Source organism: Hordeum vulgare, chromosome 3H (assembly GCF_904849725.1).
Source record: "Hordeum vulgare subsp. vulgare chromosome 3H, MorexV3_pseudomolecules_assembly, whole genome shotgun sequence".
Taxonomy (NCBI): domain Eukaryota; kingdom Viridiplantae; phylum Streptophyta; class Magnoliopsida; order Poales; family Poaceae; genus Hordeum; species Hordeum vulgare.
Window position 1 is genome coordinate 539929179 of NC_058520.1, and position 24121 is coordinate 539953299.

At 41.2% G+C, this 24121-nt stretch overlaps 1 long non-coding RNA gene across 1 annotated transcript; it reads right to left on the minus strand.

Moving 5' to 3' along the window:
- Window positions 1-17760: 17760 nt before the first annotated feature.
- Window positions 17761-23491, minus strand: LOC123444820. The gene is made up of 2 exons (XR_006631030.1): window positions 23407-23491; window positions 17761-18084 (listed from the first exon to the last, which is right to left on the minus strand). It is a non-coding gene; the product is annotated as an uncharacterized LOC123444820 (long non-coding RNA).
- Between the last annotated feature and the right edge of the window lie 630 nt (window positions 23492-24121).

A 24121-nucleotide genomic window follows, 5' to 3' on the forward strand; every position in this document is an offset into this window, starting at 1 on the left:
TCGTTTATTATCCATGCTAGAATTGTATTGATTGGAAACTCAAATACATGTGTGGATACATAGACAACACAGTGTCCCTAGTGAGCATCTAGTTGACTAGCTCGTTGATCAAAGATGGTCAAGGTTTCCTGGCCATAGACAAGTGTTGTCACTTGATGACGGGATCACATCATTAGGAGAATGATGTGATGGACAAGACCGAGACTATGAACGTAGCATATGATCGTGTCAGTTTATTGCTACTGTTTTTCTGCATGTGTATGACCATGAGATCATTCAACTCCCGGACACCGGAGAAATGCCTTGTTTGTATCAAATGTTGCAATGTAACTGGGTGTCTATAAAGGTGCTCTACAGGTATCTCCAAAGGTGTGTGTTGAGTTGGCATGGATCAAGACTGGGATTTTTCACTCCGTGTGACAGAGAGGTATCTCGGGGCCCACTCGGTAATACAACATCACAACAAGCCTTGCAAGCAATGTGACTAAGGAGTTGCTCATGGGATCTTGTATTACGGAACGAGTAAATAGACTTGCCGGTAACAATATTGAACTAGGTATGGAGATACCGATGATCGAATCTCGGGCAAATAACATACCGAAGGACAAAGGGAATAGTATACGGGATTATATGAATCCTTGACATACAGGTTCAAGCGATAGAGATCTTCATAGAATATTTAGGAGCCAATATGGACATCTAGGTCCCGCTCTTGGTTATTGACCGGGGAGTATCTCAGGTCATGTCTGCATAGTTCTCGAACCTGCAGGGTCTGCACACTTAAGGTTCGGTGATGTTTCGGTATAGTTGAGTTATATGTGTTGGTGACCGAAGGTTGTTCAGAGTCCCGGATGAGATCACGGACGTCATGAGGGTTTCCGGAATGGTCCGGAAACAAAGATTGATATATAGGTAGTTCTATTTTGGTCACCGGAAAAGTTTCGGGCTCATCGGTAGTGTACCGGGAGTGCGGGGAGGGGTGCCTCGAACCATCGGGAGGGGTGTCACGCCCCAAGGGGCCTCATGGGCTGTGGGAAGAGACAAACCAGTCGCTAGTGGGCTGGAATAAGTTCCCACTAAGTCCCATAAGGTTTGAGAAGGAAAAAAAACAAGGTGGAAAGAGTTTCCAAGTGGGAAGGAGGAATCCTACTCCAAATAGGATTAGACTAGGATCCTCCTCTCCCTTGCTCAAGGGAAAAGAAGGCTGCCCAAGGGCGCAACCCTATCCCTCCTCTCCTCCTATATATACTAAGGGTTTTGAGGGTTTTTGAACAACAGAAAACAGCCACGTGCCGCCCTCTCTCTAGATCTGTTTCTCCTCTAGTTTCAACGGTGCTTAGGCGAAGCCCTGCTGGAATAGCACCGCAACCACCACCACGCCGTCGTGCTGGAGAATTCATCTACCTCTCCGCCTCCTCTTGCTGGATCAAGAAGGCTGAGATCGTCATCAAGCTGTACGTGTGCGGAACACGGAGGTGCCGTCCGTTCGGCACTTGATCGGGACGGATCATGGCACGGATCGTGAAACGGATCGTGGGACGGTTCGTGGGACGGATCGTGAAGACGTACCACTACATCAACCGCGTTTATTAACGCTTCCGCTTAGCGATCTACAAGGGTATGTGGATCCGATCTCCCTCTTGTAGATGATCATCACCATGATAGGTCTTCGTGTGCGTAGGAAATTTTTTGTTTCCCATGCAACGTTCCCCAACAAGATCTTCACGAAGTAGGCGATCTCCTTGACCTTACAAACTTCATGGTTCAACTCCACGACACGAAGTAGGAGGCTCCCAAGCGACACCTAACTAATCTAGGAGGCACCACCCTCCAAATGGTAATAGATCTGGTAGATCAATGAAATCCTTGCTCTTGTGCTTCTAAAGATAGTCTCCTCAACACAAATCTCTTTCACACAAAATATGCATGGGTAGGAGAGGTTTATTTGGTGGAAAGCTGTTTGGGGAGGCTAGATACCAAGATTCAAATGATAGGATTGGAATATCTTGGTCTGAACACATGAGTAGGTGGTTCTCTCTCAGAAAATGGATCTGGAAATGAAGTGTCTGCTCTGAGTGCTTGTCCCATGAATGAGAGGTGGGTGAAGGGGTATATATAGGCATCAGCCAAAATCCAACCATTACACATAAAAGTGCAAACTCGGTGACACCAAAGTGGACAACTCGTTGGTTCCGATTAGCTCAAAGGTGTGAAATTTTGAATCTCGGTGAGACCGATATATAGAACTCGGTGGCACCGAAAAGGTGACTAACGGTCATATGGCCAAACTCGGTGGCACCGATACTCAAACTCGGAAATTCCTATTTTGTGTATCTGGGCAACAGAATGCTGGTCACTCTGAACTCGGTAGCACCGATGCAGTTTCGGTTGCACCGATTTGTTGGGAATGGCTAGGGTTCTGCCTTAGGTTCAAACTCGGTGGATCCGATGTGGCAATGTTGGTTACACCAAATTTGTATATGTGAAACTTGACAGAGTGGATATGCGGGAAAAATGACTAGGTATTTTGGTGTCTAACTTTGAGCATTTGAGCAATCAGTTCATTTTACCACCTCACCCCCTTTTAATAGAATTGGCTTTCCTATGGACTCAAAAGTGATTTCTCACAAATATAAAATGAAGAGTCTTCTAGCTTGAAGCTTGAGCCTATATTTTTCCTTTCTTGCATCCAGGGGCATGTCCACATAAACCTTAAGCCATAGCTCTTCATGGACTAAACCTGAAATATCTAGGTAAAAGTGTTTGTCCAAGAGGCAATGTATGTTGTCATGAATTATCAAAATCACCAAGGGAGCATATGTGCTTTCAATCTCGCCATTTTTGGTAATTGATGACAACCTAGAATCAAGGCTTCAAATAAAGATACTCATAAGGATATGACAGTTTTGACAGACATATGACTAGTACAAGCTCCTCCTAAATGTGTGCAATCCCTTTAAAGGATAGTTGCTTTGAAATGCAATGGAACACACAAGGTAGAAGGACAAGACAAGTCATATGGATCTTGGCTATATGCATCGAACATATGTCAATGAAGGACTTCCATGTTCAAGACCCCCTCTTGCAAACAATATGTGCAAGAAACAAGAGGTCATCTTGAACTAGGATATGATGCATATACTTACCTTGATGATCTTGAGCATCCTGACATAGAAGTACACTTGGGAAAACAAATGTTAGATAACACAAGAGTACCCTGTTGTAAAGATGCAAAGAACTTCAAAAGTACGAAGAAATTGAAGAAAATATGTCTTCAACATGTCTTCAATAAACAAGAATTTTTATCCCCTAAAGCCACGTTTATCTCTCTCCCCCTTAATGTGTAAGGTTTGATACAAGTATCTCCCCTTAAAGTTGTTTCTCCCTCTTTTTGTATAAGCTTCTTGATGATATGTCTCCCCTATAATAGGTTCATTGAATGGAAGCTTTGATGATATTTCTCCCCCTTTGGAATAATTGCCAAAAAGAAAGGTCAGAGGGTAATGGCTCATTGAGAGAAAGGGATCCTGGATACTTCTCTCTTTGGTAAGGGTTCCTTGAAATTAGCTTTTCTCCCCCTTAGATATTTTGTAGGCCTCATCGAATATTCTCCCAAATAGGTATGGATAAGAGGTCCTTGAATGATCTCCCTCTTATATTGCATGGGATCACTGAGATTTTTCTCCCCCTAGAGAAGTTGTCTCCCCCTAAGATAATAGTCTGGAAGAAATTTATCAGAGCAACAAAGTTAGAAATTTATCACAGCAACAAAGTCCGAGGCATAATGATTCGGTAGAATCGAGAATGATATTCAGGTCTCTGGGAGAAATCGGTTGGACCAAGTTTCCCAATCCGGTGAAACCGAGTTGCAATGATAGTCAACTCTTTAACATAAACTAGGTTGATCGAAAGTATTGTTTCAAAAGTTCAGTGTAAAGAGAATGATAATTCACACTGAGAGAGTTAAACAAAAGTAAGAAGAATAAATAGAATTATTTTCTTTAAAAATACACCCATATAGATGGGAGAGGGATGGTTCTAAGAATGTGAAATATCAAATGTGAACCGTACGATATTCTCCATCTAGATGTGGGGTGGTGAATAGGTCACCTATTAGAGTACTTGACTTGAGGAGTCAAGCAAGGATGCTTGATCATAGGTCATACTCATCGTTAAGCCTCAAATGGGGTTACCATTTTCCGATTAAGCATTTCGATGTCTTCATATCACTTGAGTTGTTTACTCCATGAATAGGTGTAGAGCCTAATCAAAGATATGAGTACATACCTTCGAATGATGTTGATGACGTGCCATGTACGTGAACCTGTTGTGGATGCTCAAAGTTGATGAAGATCATCTTGAGTTGGGAGCAATCCATGTCGTTTTGGTTCACTTTTCACCTACAATGGTTAGTCATGCAAGGAAGAACATAATATATCCAAATGACATGAGTGAAATTCATAATCATAGTGTTGTCAAGGATATGATTTTGTTGTATTCTTCCTTCATCTCCGGAGAAATAGGTTGTTGATACTTGGCCATGTCAAGATTGCTTTTGTTTGGAGTTGATTGCAATCTTGTGGAGTGTATTTCATCCAAGTACCTACAAAAGGGTTAGATACAATACAAGGGAGCATAGTTTCTAAGACATAAGATGGTCATATCAATGGCATCAAGGAATAGTCAGTCAAGCTCATGCCATTGCATGCATTCGAGTGAGTCTAGCTCAAGTTTGAAGCATCAATGATGTTAAACTCACTCTAAAATGAAAGAACACTTTCTCGTCAGGTGGTTTGGTGAAAATATCAGCCAGTTGTTTGTTAGTACCAACATGCCTCATATCAATATCTCCTTTGGCAACATGATCACGAATGAAATGATGTCGCAATTGGATGTGCTTGGTTCTAGAATGTTGCACATGATTATATGCAATCTTAATAGCACTTCCATTGTCACACAACAAGGGGACTTTTCTAACATGAATGCCATAATCCTTAAGTGTTTGAGACATCCTTAGTAATTGAGCACAACATGATCCAACGGCAATGTATTTAGCTTCGGCAATTGATAAGGATACCGAGTTTTGTTTCTTGGATGTCCAAGAGACAAGAAATGTCCCAAGAAATTGACATGTACATAAGGTGGATTTTCTATCAACCTTGTCTCGAGCATAATCCGACTCGGAATAGCCAACAAGATCAAAAGAAGATCCCTTGGGATACCATATGCCAAAGTTTGGTGTATGTATAAGGTATCTCACTATCCTTTTCAGTGCCAATAGATGACATTCTTTAGGTGCTGCTTGATAGCGGGCACGCATGCAAACACTTAGCATATATCAGGATGCGAGGTACATAGATATAACAATGATCCTATCATTGATCGATAAACCTTTTGATCACCGGGTGCATCATCCTTAGTGAGGTCAAGATGTCTTGTAGTAGGCATGGGGGTTCTCATACCTTTGCATTCTTGCATGTTGAACTTCTTGATCAAGTCCTTGGTGTACTTGGTCTAAGATATGAACGTACCTTCTTGATACGTCCATTTTGCATCATGCTTTCATGTTGATATTTATCGCTTTATGGGTTGTTATATTACCTTGTGGTACCATACTTATGCCTTTTCTATCTTATTTTGCAAGGTTTATTTGAAGAGGGAGAATACAAGCAGCTGGAATTCTGGACTGGAAAAGGAGCAAGTCTGAGTCCTCTATTCTGCACAACTCCAAATGCCCTGAAAATCAACGTGGAATTTTTTGGGAATATATAAAAAATACTGGGCGAAAGTAGTACCAGAGGGGATCTACCAGGGCCCCACAAGCCTGGTAGCCGCCACCCCCTCGTGGCGGCTACAGGGCTTGTGGGCACCCTGATGGCCCACTGGCCCCCTCTTTTGCTATATGAAGGGTTTCGTTCTAGAAAAAATCAAGGAGGAGCTTTTTCATGGATTCTCCGCCGCCACGAGGCAGAACTTAAGCAGATCCAATCTAGAGCTCCGGCAGGACGATCCTGCCGGGGAAACATCCCTCCCGGAGGGGGAAATCGTCGCCATCGTCATCACCAACACTCCTCTCGTCGGAGGGGAGTCATCTTCATCAACATCTTCATCAGCACCATCTCCTCTCCAAGCCCTAGTTCATCTCTTGTAACCAATCCCCATCTCGCGACTCCGATTGGCACTTGTAAGGTTGCTAGTAGTGTTGATTACTCTTTGTAGTTGATGCTAGTTGGATTACTTGGTGGAAGAGTTTATGTTCAGATCCTTGATGCTACTCATTACACCTCTGATCATGATTATGATTATGCTTTGTGAGTAGTTACTTTTGTTCATGAGGACATGGGATAAGTCATGCTGATAATAGTCATGTGAATTTGGTATTCGTTCGGTATTTTGATATGCTGTATGTTGTCTTTTCCTCTAGTGGTGTTATGTGAACGTAGACTACATAACACTTCACCATGTTTGGGCCTAGAGGAAGGAATTGGGGAGTAGTAAGTGGATGATGGGTTGCTAGAGTGACAGAAGCTTAAACACCAGTCTATGTGTTGCTTCGTAAGGGGCTGATTTGGATCCATTACTTTAATGCTATGGTTAGACGTTGTCTTAATTCTTCTTTCGTAGTTGTGGATGCTTGCGAGAGGGGTTAATCATAAGTGGGATGCTTGTACAAGTAAGGGCAGTACCCAAGCTCCGGTCCACCCACATATCAAACTATCAAAGTAACGAACGTGAATCATATGAACTTGATGAAACTAGCATGACAGAAATTCCCGTGTGTCCTCGGGAGCGTTTTTCCTCCTATAAGAATTGTTCAGGCTTGTCCCTTGCTATAAAAGGGATTGGGCCACTTTGCTGCACCGTTGCTACTACTTGTTACTTGTTACTTTTCACTTGCTACGTTTCACCTCGCTACACCATCACTTGTTACCGCTACTTTCAGTGCTTGCAGTTATTACCTTGGTGAAAACTGTTTATCAGAGCCTTCTGCTCCTCGTTGGGTTCGACACTCTTACTTATCGAAAGGACTACGATTGATCCCCTATACTTGTGGGTCATCAAGACTCTTTTCTGGCGCCGTTGCCGGGGAGGTAGGTGCCTTTGGTAAGTGGAATTTGGTAAGGAAACATTTATATACTGTGCTGAAATTTATTGTCACTTGTCACTATGGAAACTGTTCCTTTGAGGAGTTTGTTCGGGGTATCTTCACCACGAACGGAAGCACGAGGAGTTGTTCCTCAACCTGAGGTACCTACTGAAAATATCTTTTATGAAATTCCTTCGGGTATGCTTGAGAAACTGCTGGCTAATCGTTTTACATGAGATGGATCTTCACATCCAGACTTGCATCTGATCTATGTAGATGAAGTTTGTGGTTTATTTAAGCTTGCAGGTTTGCCCGAGGATGAGGTAAAGAAGAAATTCTTTCCTTTATATTTGAAGGATAAGGCGTTGAAATGGTATAGGCTATGTGATGATACTGGATCATGGGACTACAATCGGTTGAAATTGGAATTTCATCAAAAGTTCTATCCTATGAAATTAGGACATCGTGATCGGAATTATATTTATAACTTCTGGCCTCGTGACAGGGAAAACATAGCTTAAGCTTGGGGGAGGCTTAAATCAATGCTATATTCATGCCCCAATCATGATCTCTCGAGAGAAATTATCACTCAAAACTTTTATGCTCGGCTTTCTCATGAATATCGTACCATGCTTGACACTTCTTGTACCGGTTCTTTTATGAAGAAGGATATTGACCACAAGTGGAATTTATTGGAAAGAATCAAACGTAACTCTGAAGATTGGGAGCTTGAGGAAGGTAAGGAGTCAGGTATGAATTTCCAGTTTGATTGCGTTAAATCTTTTGTTGAAACAAACACTTCTAGAGATTTTAGCGCTAAGTATGGACTTGACTCTGAGATAGTAGCTTCTCTATGTGAATCTTTTGCTGCGCATGTTGATCTTCCCAAAGATAAGTGGTTTAAATATCATCCCCCTGTAGAAGTCAACATAGCTAAACCCAATCTAGTTGAGGAGAAAGTCATTGCCTTTAGTGATGCTATTGTTCCTTGTGCCTACGCCGAGAAACCACCATACCTTGCTAGGAAAAAGGATTATTCTAAAGCTCCAACTGTGATACGTAGGGGTTACATTAGACCACTTGCACCCCCTGAGGAAATTAGAGTTGAATCTAGTGTTGCTATTATCAAAGATCTCTTAGCCGAAGACATAGACGGGCATGTTATCAAATTCTGCGAGGACTTTGCCAGAATTGCTAAACCTCACGCGAGAGACAAATACGGACCTGTAGTTGGCCTGCCCATTGTTTCTGTCAAGATAGGAGATCACTGTAATCATGGTTTATGTGATATGGGTGCTAGTGTTAGTGCAATACCTCGTTCCCTATATGATGAAATCAAAGATGAGATTGCACCTGCTGAGTTAGAACCCATTGATGTCACTATTACGCTAGCTAATAGAGACACTATCTGCCCTCTGGGAATTGTGAGAGACGTAGAAGTCCTGTGTGGTAAGACGAAGTATCCTACTGATTTCCTCGTCCTTGCTACTGCACAAGATAGCTTTTGTCCCATCATATTTGGTAGACCCTTACTCAACACTGTCAATGCTCACATTGATTGCATTAAGCAGACTGCCACTGTTGGTTTCGAGGGTGTGTCTCATGAACTTAACTTCTCCAAGTTTGGAAGACAACCCCATGAAAAAGAGTCGTTTGGTAGGGAGGAAATCATTGCTCTTGCCTCTATTGTCGTACCTCCTACGGATCCTTTAGAGCAATATCTGCTTGAGCATGAAAATGATATGCATATGGATGAAAGAGACGAGATAGATAAAGTTGTCTTAGAACAATATCCTATTCTCAAGAATAATCTACCGGTTGAACTGCTTGGGGATCCTCCCCCACTAAAGGCTGATCCTGTGTTCGAGCTTAAACAGTTGCCTGATACTCTTAAGTATGCCTATCTTGATGAGAAGGAGATATATCCTGTTATTATTAGTGCTCACCTCTCGAATCACGAAGAGAAGAAGTTATTAAAAACTTTGAGGAAGCACCGTGAGGCTATTGGATACACTCTTGATGATCTTAAGGGTATTAGTCCCACTCCATGTCAGCAAAAGATTAAAACTGATCCTGACTTCAAACCAGTTGCTGATCATCAAAGGAGATTAAATCCTAAGATGAAAGAGGTCGTGAGAAAAGAAATATTAAAGCTTCTGGAAGCAGGAATCATTTATCCTGTTGCTCATAGTGATTAGGTAAGTCCAGTACATTGCGTACCTAAGAAGGGAGGTATCACCGTCGTTCCTAATGATAAGAATGAATTAATCCCACAAAGGATTATTACTGGCTCTAGGATGGTGATAGACTTACGGAAAGTGAACAAGGCAACCAGGAAAGACCATTATCCTTTGCCGTTTATCGACCAAATGCTATAAAGGCTATCCAAACACACACACTTCTGGTTTCTAGACGGTTATTCAGGTTTCTCGCAAATACCTGTTGCACAATCTGATGAGGAGAAAACCACTTTCACCTACCCCTTTGGTACCTTTGCTTATAGACGTATGCCTTTTGGCTTATGCAATGCACCCGCCACCTTTCAAAGATGTATGATGGCTATATTCTCTGACTTTTGTGAAAAGATTGTCGAGGTTTTCATGGATGACCTCCGTTTACGGGTCTTCCTTTGATGATTGCCTCAATAACCTTGATCGAGTCTTACAGAGATGCAAAGATACCAACCTCGTCTTGAATTGGGAGAAGTGCCACTTTATGGTTAATGAAGGCATCGTCTTAGGACATAAAATTTATGAAAGAGGCATTGAAGTTGATAAGGCTAAGGTTGATGCAATTGAGAAAATGTCTTGCCCCACAGATATCAGAGGTATACGGAGTTTCCTAGGTCATGCTGGTTTCTATGGAAGGTTCATTAAAGACTTCTCTAAGATTTCAAGGCCTCTTACCAACCTCTTGCAGAAGGATGTTCCTTTTGTTTTTGATGAGGATTGTGAGGAAGCTTTCGAAATACTTAAGAAGGCCTTGATAACCGCACCTATTGTCCAACCACCTGACTGGAACTTGCCCTTTGAAATCATGTGCGACGCTAGTGATTATGCTGTTGGTGCTGTTCTAGGACAAAGAGTTGACAAGAAGTGTAATGTTATTCACTACGCTAGTAAAACTCTAGACAGTGCCCAAAGAAACTATGCAACTACGGAGAAGGAGTTTTTAGCAGTCGTGTTTGCATGTGAAAAGTTCAGATCTTAAATAGTTGACTCCAAAGTCACTATTCACTCAGATCATGTTGCTATTAAGTACCTTATGGAGAAGAAAGACGCTAAGCCTAGGCTAATCAGATGGGTTCTCCTGCTACAGGAATTTGATTTTCACGTTGTTGACCGAAAGGGTGCCGATAACCCTGTGGCAAATAACTTGTCCAGGCTAGAGAATGTCCTTGATGACCCACGACCTATAGATGACAGCTTTCCTGATGAGCAATTAAATGTCATCCGCACTTCACATAGTGTACCGTGGTATGCTGATTACGCAAACTACATCGTAGCCAAATACATACCACCTAGTTTCACCTAGCAGCAAAAGAAGAAATTCTTCTTTGATTTGAGACACTACTTTTGGGATGATACTCACCTTTATAAGGAAGGAGTAGATGGTGTTATTAGACATTGTGTGCCTGAACATGAACAGGGATAGATCCTGCAGAAGTGTCATTCCGAAGCCTACGGAGGACATCATGTTGGAGATAGAACTGCTCATAAGGTATTGCAATCAGGTTTCTATTGGCCCACTCTCTTCAAGGATGCCCGTAAGTTTGTCTTGTCTTGTGACGAATGCCAAAGAATAGGGAACATCAGTAAACGTTAGGAAATGCCTATGAACTATTCACTTGTCATTGAACCATTTGATGTCTGGGGCTTTGGTTATATGGGATCCTTCCCGAGTTCCAATGGGTACACTCACATCTTAGTTGCTATGGATTATGTCACTAAGTGGGTAGAAGCTATCCCCACTAGAAATGTTGATCACCACACCTCTATTAAGATGCTTAAAGAAGTCATTTTCCCAAGATTTGGAGTCCCTAGATATCTGATGACTGATGGCGGTTCACACTTCATTCATGGTGTTTTCCGCAAGATGCTTGCTAAGTATGATTTCAACCATAGGGTTGCATCTCCTTATCATCCTTAGTCTAGTGGTCAAGTGGAGTTGAGTAATAGGGAGATCAAATTGATCTTACAAAAGACTGTCAATAGATCTCAAAAGAATTGGTCTAGTAAACTTGACGATGCACTATGGGATTATAGGACCGCTTATAAGAATCCCATGGGCATGTCGCCGTATAAAATGGTTTACGGTAAGGCGTGTCATTTACCTCTTGAGCTAGAACACAAGGCTTATTGGGCCATCAAAGAGCTTAACTTCGATTTCAAACTTGCCGGTGAGAAGCGTTTGTTTGATATCATCTCATTAGATGAATGGAGGGCCCAAACATATGAGAATGCCAAGTTGTTCAAGGAAAAGGTTAAGAGATGGCACGATAAAAGAATACAGAAACAAGAGTTCAATGTAGGTGATTATGTCCTGCTATACAATTCTCGCTTAAGATTCTTCGCAGGCAAACTTCTCTCTAAATGGGAAGGTCCTTACGTTGTCGAGGAAGTATATCATTCCGGTGCCATCAAAATCAATAACACGGAAGGAAATTTTCCTAGAGTGGTAAATGGGCAAAGAATCAAGCATTATATCTCTGGTACTCCCATAAATGTTGAGACCAATATCATCAATATCATAACTCGAGAGGAGTACATAAGGGATGTTTATCAGCCTATTTCTGACCCTGAAAACGAAGAGGTATGTGTTTCGGTAAGTAATTGGACTCCGAAGCTTTTCCAATAGGAAATTTCCTCCGTTTTGGAATTTTTGGAAAATTAGAAAAATAAAAAGCAGTCCAGAGAGCGCACGAGGCGGCCACAAGCTTGGTAGCCGCCACCTACCCCCTGGCGGCTGCTACAGGGCTTGTGGGCACATCGTGTGCCTCCCGGACTCCGTTTTCTTGTGGAGCACTCCTTCTGGTCCAGAAAAACTCATTATATATACGCCCGAGGGTTTTGATCTCCGTTTCATGCAGTTTTCCTCCCTTTTCGTTTCGAGCCTGTTTCTGTTGCAGATCTAGATCTTCATGACTTCCCCAAAAGCTCCTAAGGACAAGATCTTCGAGAAGGTCATCAATCCCTATCTCACGGAAGTGCTGAAGCACCCTCAATCTATCAAGATGATTGAGGGGATGTTGCACATCCTGATGTTGAGGGGCCTAAGAAGACCGGAAGCGTGGAGACGAGGCTCGAAGCAATGGAGCAACAAGTCTTCAAGTGCCAAGGGATGGTGGAGCGTGGACTCAACGCCAACCACATGATGATCACGGAGTTCACCAGCAATCACAAGATGGTGCCATTGACATTGGGAAGCACCTCTCGAGGCTCTATGATAGGGTTGATCAACTTCACGGCCAGATCTATGACCTGCAGAACCAAAACTGTGAGTATGAGTATAGATTTAAATCAATACGGTTGGCTGCAGATTTGAGGATTCCGGCGACTCGTTCATCCTACCATGATGGAGCACCTATGCCTTGGAAGACGGAGGATCAGACTACTCCAACAACACCACCACCACCATCACCACCAAAGGAAGACAACTAAGCATTGGTATGGGCAATCCCCTTGGCTTTTGCCAAGCTTGCGGGAGTTGCCCTGGTATCGTATCACCTTTATATCTTTTGTTTTTACCTTTGTTTTAGTTCTTTCCTTTTCAGTTTTTATTTCTTCTCTTAGTGGAATAAGTCTTTAGTGTTTAGTTTGAGTCTTTTGCTTTGTGTCTCCGCCGTTGTATTCGAGCTTGCAAGCTATATAATAAAGAGCATCTTAGTCAAGGGCTTTGTTTTGTGCCGTGATCAAAAGTATGAAAAGAACGATAGCATGAAAGATCATGAGATGGTCTTATGGAAAGTGATAGCTTCACATATAACAAGTATGATGATTGAAACTTGTTGAGAATAAACCAACATAGACCTCAGTCATTGTTGCAATTAATAAGAAGTAATAAGGAAAGAGAGGTTCACATATAAATATATCATCTTAGACACTTTCTATAATTGTGAGCACTCATCAAACTATTACATGCTTAGAAGTAGACGTTGGACAAAGAAGACAACATAATGAATTGTGTTTGCTTGGTTCCAAACAATGTTATATGATTAGAGATCCCTTAGCATGTGACGACTTCTTCCACCTCACATTAGCCAAAACTCCCACACCAAGTAGAGATACTACTTGTGGATCCATAAACCTCCAACCCAGTTTTGCCATGAGAGTCCACCATACCTACCTATGGATTGAATAAGATCCCTCAAGTAAGTTGTCATCGGTGCAAGCAATAAAAATTGCTCTCTAGTATGTATGATCTATTAGTGTGTGGAAAATAAGCTTTATACGAACCTGTGATGAGGAAGACATAAAATCGACAGACTGCATAATAAAGTTCTTTATCACACGAGGCAATATAAAGTGACGTTCCTCCGCACTAAGAGGACACGCATCCAAACCTCAAAAGCGCATGACAACCTCTGCTTCCCTCTGCGAAGGGCCTATCTTGTACCTTTACTTTTTGCCCTTGTAAGAGTCATGGTGATCTTCACCAATCCCCTATTTTGCCTTTGTCTTGGCTACCGTCACATGCTTGGGAAAGATCTATATTCATATATCAACTTGGAGATGAGTACTTATGCTTTATTATTGTTGACTTTACCCTTGAGGTAAATGGTTGGGAGGCAAAACTATAAGCCCCTATCTTCCTCTGTGTCCAGCTGAATCTTTGATACCATGAGTACCACGTGACTTGTAACAATTGTGGAAAACAAAAGCGATGATTGAGTATGTGGGTTTGCTTTACAAGCTCTTATTTGACTCTTTCTGATGTTATGATAAATTGCAATTGCTTCAATGACTATGGACTATTGTTGGTTACTTCTCGGTAAGGTTTTTTGCTTTGTGAAGGAATTGTTACTTTCCCATAAGAATCTTTATGATGTATTGCTGTTCTATGTGTGATCATGATGCCCTCATGTCTGTATTATGTTTTATCGACACCTTCATCCCTAAACATGGGGACATGTTTATGGAACTTGATTTTCGCTTGAGGACAAGCAAGGTCTAAGCTTGGGGGAGTTGATACATCCATTTTGCATCATGCTGTCATGTTGATATTTATCGCTTTATGGGCTGTTATATTACCTTGTGGTACCATACTTATGCCTTTTCTCTCTTATTTTGCAAGATTTATTTGAAGAGGGAGAATACCGGCAACAGGAATTCTGGACTAGAAAAGGAGCAAGTCTGAGTCCTCTATTCTGCACAACTCCAAATGCCCTGAAAATAAACGTGGAATTTTTTGGGAATATATAAAAAATACTGGGCGAAAGAAGTACCAGAGGGGAGCTACCAAGGCCCCACAAGCCTGGTAGCCGCCACACCCTCGTGGCGGCTACACGGCTTGTGGGCACCATGACGGCCCATTGCCCCCCCCTCTTTTGCTATATGAAGGGTTTCGTTCCAGAAAAAATCAAGGAGGAGCTTTTTCGTGGATTCTCCGCCGCCACGAGGCTGAACTTGAGCAGATCCAATCTAGAGCTCCAGCACGACGATCCTGCCGGGGAAACTTCCCTCCCGGAGGGGGAAATCGTCGCCATCGTCATCACCAACACTCCTCTCGTCGGAGGGGAGTCATCTTCATCAGCACCATCTCCTCTCCAAGCCCTAGTTCATCTCTTGTAACCAATCTCCATCTCGCGATTCCGATTGGCACTTGTAAGGTTGCTAGTAGTGTTGATTACTCTTTGTAGTTGATGCTAGTTGGATTATTTGGTGGAAGAGTTTATGTTCAGATCCTTGATGCTAATCATTACACCTATGATCATGATTATGATTATGCTTTGTGAGTAGTTACTTTTGTTCCTGAGGACATGGGATAAGTCATGCTGATAATAGTCATGTGAATTTGGTATTCGTTCGGTATTTTGATATGCTGTATGTTGTCTTTTCCTCTAGTGGTGTTATGTGAACGTAGACTACATAACACTTCACCATGTTTGGGCCTATAGGAAGGCACTGGGGAGTAGTAAGTAGATGATGGGTTGCTAGAGTGACAGAAGCTTAAACCCCAGTCTATGCGTTGCTTCGTAAGGGGCTGACTTGGATCCATTAGTTTAATGCTATGGTTAGACGTTGTCTTAATTCTTTTTTCGTAGTTGCGGATGCTTGCGAGAGGGGTTAATCATAAATGGGATGCTTGTCCAAGTAAGGGCAGTACCCAAGCACCAGTCCACCCACATATCAAACTATCAAAGTAACGAACGCGAATCATATGAACTTGATGAAACTAGCATGACAGAAATTCCCGTGTGTCCTCGGGAGCGTTTTTCCTCCTATAAGACTTGTTCAGGCTTGTCCCTTGCTACAAAAGGGATTGGGCCACTTTGTTGTACCGTTGCTACTACTGGTTACTTGTTACTTTTCACTTGCTATGTTTCACCTCGCTACACCATCACTTGTTACTGCTATTTTCAGTGCTTGCAGTTATTACCTTGCTGAAAACTATTTATCAGAGCCTTCTGCTCCTCGTTGGGTTCGACACTCTTACTTATCGAAAGGACTACGATTGATCCCCTATACTTGTGGGTCATCACTTCTCTCAACTGTTTGATTTGTAATCCAAGGAAGAACTTCAGTTCACTCATCATGGACATCTCGTACTTCTCTGACATAAGCTTACCAAACTTTTCACTAAAATGTGGGTTAGTAGATCCAAAGATAATATCATACACATATATTTGACAAACAAATAGTTCGCCATTTACTCTTCTAGTGAATAACGTTGCATCAATTTTTCCAATCTCAAAACCCTTTTCAATGAGAAACTTCGTTAGGCATTTGTACCAAGCTCTAGGTGCTTGTTTAAGGCCATATAAAGCTTTGCGAAGTTTGTAAACATGATCAGGTTTCTTAGGGTTCGCAAAACCAGGAGGTTGTTTAACATAAACTTCCTCTTCAATTTCTCCATTGAGAAAGGCACTTTTAATATCCATTTGGTAGAGAGTTATATCATCTTGATTGGCATAAGCTAGAAGAATACATATGGCTTCAAGTCTAGCAAAAGGAGCATAAGTCTCACGATAGTCCATACCTTCGGCTTGCGTGTATCCTTGGGCTACGAGACGTGCTTTGTTGCGTACAAATTGTCCGTCTTCATCTTTCTTGTTCCGAAACACCCATCTTGTACCAATGATATTCTGCTCGCCTTCTGTTTTTTCAACAAGTGTCCAAACTTGGTTCCTCTCGAAGTTGTATAGCTCTTCATGCATGGCATTCAGCCAATCTGGATCTTGGAGATCTTATTCTACCACTCTTTCTCTAACTCTTGACATCTTCTTATTGTTTGGTGGAGGAGCTTCTTCTTATTCATCATCATCTTGAGCATTGTCGTTGGCATCATCTTCTCCTTGAGGTGCTGGCGAGGAAGGTTGAGGTGGATCATCACGATGTACTTCTTCCTCTTCTTCATCATGTCGTGTTCCGCTTGTGGATGCTTCCATGTCATTTTGTGGTTCGCCTTTACACGAAGTAGGAGCTTCCACTTGAGTTGATGAAGTGCTTTCCTTCACCTCCATGGGACGAATCTTACCAATGGACAAATCTTTGATAGCTTTCGAAGCTCCTTATCTTCTATATCAATTGGCAATTGTTCGCGAACCGTTAGTCCCATCAAACTTCAAATCTACCATCTCTTCAACTTTTCGAGTGAAGTTGTGCTACGGCAACAAAAGTCCTTCCCCAGCAACGCCAGGAATTCTTCTTGCTACTTCTCTTGCTTGCGTCGGTTTTTTCCCTTGAAGAGGAAAGGGTGATGCAGCACAGGAGTAGTCAGTATTTCCCTCAGTTTGAGAACCAAGGTATCAATCAAGTAGGAGAATCTCGTCAAGTCCAGAGTACCTGGACAAACACAAAGAGCTTGCACCCAACGCTATAAAGGGGTTGTCAATCCCTTCAAGATTGTTTGCAAAGTGAGATCTGAAGGCGGAAAGTGCAACGAAGTGAAAAGTGTAAGGCTGAAAATATGGTGTGGAGTAGACCCGGGGGCCATAGTGTTCACTAGAGGCTTCTCTCAAAATAGCAAATATCACGGTGGGTGAACAAATTATTGTCGAGCAATTGATAGAACCGCGCAAAGTCATGACGATATCTAAGGCAATGATCATACATATAGGCATCATGTCCGAGACAAGTAGACCGATACTTTCTGCATCTACTACTACTAGTTCGTTGCCCGTGCGTTGCTACGGTGTCATGCATATACTCTGGTTCAACACCAGTTTTGAAACATACCTTTAGGATCCTCATGAAAACTAAACAATATTGTCAACCTTTTCTTTACAATTAAATCACTATTTTCATTTACCGTCAATTTATATTTATTGCACTGAAGTACATAAAAATATATACCTGTGCTTGTATAATTTGCTATATCATGGGTTGACAACACCTTATATTTGACTTTTGTGTCTTAATCAGAAGAACTCCGAAAAATCTACCAAATCGAAAAACAACAAGCACATGAGCACATTTCCAACTTCCAGAAATAAAGAAAAACAGACACAAAACTAAAGGCAAATGGACATAATTCCCATCATACCAATATGCATGATACTTGTTTTGTGCATACATTCATGTTCGAGACGAATACCTTTTGTGTGCATACAAGTGCCGCAAAAGCAGCTTGTCTAAAAATAGCAAAACTAAGAACAGAAATAAATAGCCTTCTCTGCTCCTATGGATCTTTTCAGTTGTTTTTCGTTAAACAATCTATTGATCACACCGTTGCAATTGATTTGCAAGACTGATTCTCGAGGCTCAAACCTCAATTGCAAGATTGAAATGAATAGCAATCTGTTGGTCAAAACCGTTTGCGTCTCCATCTTCTTCTACCTGATCCACCATGGAACATACAATAATCCTTTATGTACAAAGAAGAGTATGTATTTTTGCCAGAAGAAAACAAATCAGACTATGTACTTTGTGACAGAAGAGGTGAGATTACAAGCTAAAAAAATGCTCCCTCCGTCCCAAAATAAGTGGCTCAACTTTATACGAACTTTAAAATTTGTACAAAGTTGAGTCACTTATTTTGGGATGGGCGAGTAGTAAACAAGTAGCATGCCTCTTACATAACATATTAACACACTAACTTCACGTATCATATCATGTCACAATGATGAGCGAACAATTTAATACAGCAGAAAATATAAATAAATGTAACCACTATGAAACAAATAGTACTGGAATGAACCATGTATCTATTTGAATGGAGTGATACATGAACATGCTACAGCAGACAATATTTCTTATCATATATTTCAACACTAATTTTCCATACTGTAAGTAGCTACCTATAATAGAAAAATAAACAAAAATGATGTTTTTTGGCAACAACACCTTGAGATCACTGCATTGGCATGGATGACTTTCTAGTGGAATGATTATAAAGAGTTCTTTTAGTGATTATGCACACCGAAAGCAGTCTCGGCCAATATAAATTAAAACCAAGCCACAATCATTTAGATATTAATATGCACAAACCTATCTGGAGCGTGGAAAACTCCCTGTGGCTGTGTAGAGGTGCATTTTTGTGTTTGTTAAAGCTGATGGAAGATATTTATTTCACTGTAACTAAAGAGGGCCTAATTTGCAACTTGTAAGCAGTAGAACTTGAAAAACTTGTGCCCTGATTCCTTGCAAGCTGGGATGGCAAGACTAATATTGGTGGAGATCCGTTCATTACATGCAACAATGGTTGGTTCCAGAAAACGAAAGCCTCATAATCTATTAATAGTTAGACCTATAATATTTAAAAAGAAAACTGCTATCAAAACATGAACGAACGTTGGTTCAAGCCTCTAAGATGCAAGGATTTACTGGGAGAAGCATATAGATTTCCAAAGGAAAGAACTGAGCTCCATATCTCTCTCATGCATTATTTGTTTTCATTACATTCAAAGAAAATGATTGCTCGGAATGTATGTTACCTTGTTTTGTGGCACGTAAGACTTCTCTGCTCAAACCTTGTAGACCAAAGCGTAAAATATGAGATAGTGTTCCGAATAGTATCTAGGGGGGAGTGCATCTCGTTACAGAATACAAGCTTCTAGAGGATGGCGAGGGTGAAGGTAGACCAAGTGTTGACGTAATATGACTAAAGAAGTAGGGATATATCAATAGAAACATATATAAAGCCAAATTGGAACAACATCGAGTGAGACATCAACATGTTGCGATCATAGTGCTGGGAGGAGCTCAACACCGTACCAAGGAGGGCGAAAGTGGGAGAGCTGGTCTTGCGGCGCCATGATGAGGGGAACAAAACTGGGAGATGACATTAGCGGCTTTGGCCTGGGATCTACGGATGCAGCTAGGGAGGCGTACGGGAGGGGGAGAGACGGACGTGCGTGGGCCTCTAACGGATCGATCGTGGGCGGCGTGAAGAAAAAAAAAAGATCGTGGGAGCATCCGTACCGAGAAAACCGATGTGCGAGACGAGGCGTACGTGCTCAAAAGGAGGTCGAACCATCACGACGGCCCGTACGTTGCCACGGGATGAAAAAAATCCTAGATCAAATAATTATGTTAGTTCAGAAATGTGTTAATTATGATGGCATGTTGTCACTTCTCCCCCCACGTAATTGTCATTTCATTGTAACCATTGTCAACTTGCAAGAAGACAAAGTAATATGTAATCTTCTTATGTTATCATTCCTTACCTTCATTTTAGATATTGTATTTCTATGAATATATATATTTATCAAATCAAAATATACTTTTGATTTGTATACCTGATGTGCGAACAACGAAGGATGTACTTAGTGAAAAAAAATGTTTGCCCCACCTTGAACTCAAAAGAATGCGCGGCTTATTTTTATTCAAGGACAATCACTTAAGAAACCAAATGTCTGCTAACTTCAACTCTACACTTCAGAAAAGAGAGAGTTTGGAGCTACATCTGCAACATGAGGAATTTTTTTTCTTTATTATTTGAAAAAGGGAGAGACCTGCCCAGTTTTTATTGTATGAAGCAATATAGATATACTTGTGATCTACCTACAACACTAACCAAAAGGCAATATCAAACCGCAATATCGCTTATGATCATCTAACAAAGTAAAATCAACCGGAAACAGTGAAAGCTACACAACGACATAAAAAGATATGGAAGAAATATGTACCTTTTTGTAGATAATAAAAGAGATAGTGCTCCTAGCCTCTTCATCGCGATCATATGAAAACTAAGAAATTACCCTAGCAGATCTTATGTGCCTCAAAGAAGAATCAAGTTTCTTTTAAAGCTCCTCGGGCTGTTTTGAGTTTGTGATGCCGAGTGATCCAAGACCTTCATCAAGAAAATTTATGCAATTGTCCTCAAATTAGAAGATCTTTGAATTTTTTTCTCTAAACACATCTCCTGTATTCTCAATACTAACTGCATTCACACATGAAGTAGAAAAAGAGGCGCAATACAGAAGCTGCTACAGTACATGTATCTTAGGAATACCAGTTTCAAACAGTATAGTTCCCCTTTTCCTTAATAAAAATTAAGTCAAGGCAACAATATGAAGAACCATCAGTATATCTATTAATTGGATGTGTATTTCATACTGTCGTGAAATAAATATTCTGTGAAGATAAAGAGGCAAACATCAGAAAATAAGAAGACTGGATAAAAAATATATGATGACTGGAAAACCCAAATTCATATTCCATGTCCTCACCATAATGTGATGGTTTTCAACGATACTGCTAGAGCATAATGGTTATAGGCATCCGAATGTTCTGATGCATTGTCAAGCTGCACAGAATCTCTACTGACTTTGCTTCTAGAAAATAGCTACCAAATAGTATACTTCCGCTCCTTTCCTTTATAAAACTTTAGGCAAGGAAGTCACCGAGCTACATGTTGTTGGACTTTCATGTTTAAAATAGAGAGACCTAAAATTATCCTGGTTGTACGCAAGTTCCACCAGGTCAAGATAGATGAAAACATGAATCAAATTTTAATACACCAATAAAACTCATGTGTGTGTTTTGATTGCTTCAAGTAACACAATGTCTATATGGATGGTGCCTATTTGTTTTCCCAATGAAGATTACCCCACGAAATAGACAAAGTATTCGCAAGGCAGTGCATTTTCACAGAAATAAACATGCGCAAAATGTTGTTGTGATCTACGGATGCTAGTATCTCATCTTCTCGAAAACTAATTTACTCCTGTATAGGCTTGTCACTTTTGATCTGACAACGACTTTAGATCACAAATGCAACGGGGCAAGTAAATTTTGGTTTTCTAACACAAGCACTACTCCAAGACAAATGCAATCTTTCAGATCATACGTACACATGATTTTTCTGAAAATAATGGATGGAACAGAGGGACCAATGATGTGATTATTTACCGAGTAAGAGACTAACCAATCAGATGGTCAAAGCGAGAGGTGTGAGAGACAAAGAGCGTTGTATGCCGCCGCTTGCTAGCTTTCCACAAGTGACCTTGTCAGGCTAGCTGCTCCTGCTCCTCTCATGGTCCCACCGCCTCTCCTCCATCCAAAGGCACCAGCCAATCTCCCCAGGGCAATACACTCCCCTGCAAAACAGCAAAAGAAGGCAAATTTGTGAGCAGCAGGAGCAGTCATGCTACAAATTCCACGCTCTGCAGAGAGAGAGGTCAAGAAGTACACGCAGAGCGGTACCAACTTGTGGAGACGAACACCAAAATTTCAACGCATCCGTGTAACAAGTTGTGATCTTGGGTGCATCTGGGTTCCATGTCCCATGAACACGGGGAGAAATTACAGAGACGAGCGATAGGGGGGAGTGGGCGGGCGGGGGGTTGGACCTGGAGCAGGAGAGGAAGACGGAGAGGTCGCTGAAGGCGCTGGCGGCGATAGCGCCGGTGAGCCCCAGCAGCGACAGCGCCGGTGAGCCCCTGCAAAAAGTGAAGCTTCGCTGCATAGAAAAATCATATTACATCAGATTCTTAAAATTCCAAGTTGCACACAATGATTGGCATGACATCCCACAACTATACAAAGAACACCGAGCGCTACATCTAGGGTTGACCTACATGTTGGCAACTGAGGACCGTGTAAGAAAAATCAACACAAAGTGATGCGTTATTCCATAGAGAAATATCAACACCCCACTAAATTTAGACGATGTTCGTGTGTGAAATTTTCATGTAAAGAAGAAAACTGCAACATATGAAACAACTATCTAGGTCTGGAGCTGCCAACATATGAAACACTTTTTTAATACCACCTAGCTTAGAAGATCAATCATAATCCCTTTAGGCTAGTTCTATATGACACAAGGTGTGGGAATGTTTACATGTGGATCTTAATCTAAACAAATATGACTACTGATAAAGAAAAATTATATCATCCTCACCTGTGCCATTAATTAGTTAATGCGCAAACAATTGTTGGCATAGTCGTCCGTGCGAGGGTAACCGCGCCGTCCACCCTTCCATGTGCATGCATTCCCCGCGATTGCACAATTCAACTCGCCCTTACTTCTGCCACCCCAAAATTCAGTAGTAGTTGTTCCCTACAATGCAAAATTCTTTAAGAAAATTGAGAAGTACAACAACCCTACATACATCAAAAGCTGATGGGACAGTCTTATGCAGTAGTTTGCAATGACAAAATGAAACGCGTCAAGAATGCTCCTAGTCAGCTCAAAACTCCGAACACCAGCAAGGCAGCGACCATTTTCTCCAACCTGAGAATTAAGAACTCACCAAGATTGTTTCCTATCCCCATCTCAAATTCCAACAAACTTCAGCCCAAAAGTCCATCCATTTTATGGGTAATGATAGACAAGCCTGAATAGAGCAGTATTACATCAACCGGTATTCGGAGTTGCTTTTTGGTTTGGGGAAAAATTGAAGATCTCAAGCTAAATACGTTGTGTACTAAAAGAATGAAGGTACATGGTAGTGTTGTAACTCCTTGTATACCAAATATTTCATGGTTTTTCTTCAAGATGTAGATCTCAAAGTACACAAAAATAATCAAGTTCCGTGGTAGTTATAATAGCTCATTTCATTTCCAATGAAAATTCAGAGGTGTTCTTTAAACTAAAATATAATACATTAAAATAAATAAAAAATAGGTGTTCCCTGAAAAAAATGTGGAGACAACAAACTATCAAGTTCTTCTATCTATATGTAACCATGCATCACTAAGCTCAATATAACTCACTTCTAGCCGAAGTCAAGATCGATTGTAGATCAATGCAAGCAGCTTCAATATTGCACCTTCCATATGGAACCCATTCCCATGTCTATGCATTTCCACGGTCAAAGTTGATTGCAATATTTCTATGAGTATCTCTACAGTTGCAATATCATTAGCTTCCGAGTTCTGGCAGTTGCTCCCCTGATACAGTTCAAGCAAGAAAAAATATTCAGTAAACCGAAATGAAAACATCCTAGGGAGTAGAGGGGCTCAGTGTCAAGTAATGGTTTTAGGTAACTATCTGGTTCAACCAGGTATGCCAATGCGTATGTCGTCTCCCATATTTTTACCTTCTAATAATCATGGAAAATAGATAGACTTATATTATGATGGCATAATAAGTTTGATATACAAAAAGGTAATTTGAAAGGCCTCCAAGTTATTTGTGTGTTTACCCAGCTTGGAGATGTGTCACTGGTGCCCAAACCTATGTGAGCCACATGCTTTACATCTATAGGGAACCCAATTTCCATCTCATGCTCCTTTTGAGCTGCTGGAGAACAACAATTCATGTGTAAGTAGAAGTTACATTCATTAACTTCTGAGATGTGCATAGCCATAGGCGCAGTATTTTGACTGCATTTATGTCTCGAAAGAAATTAAACATAACTGCATTTGAAGTTGTGCTTGAAATAGATGAGCAACAAAGAAAGATGGGATAATTACCAAACATGTGCGA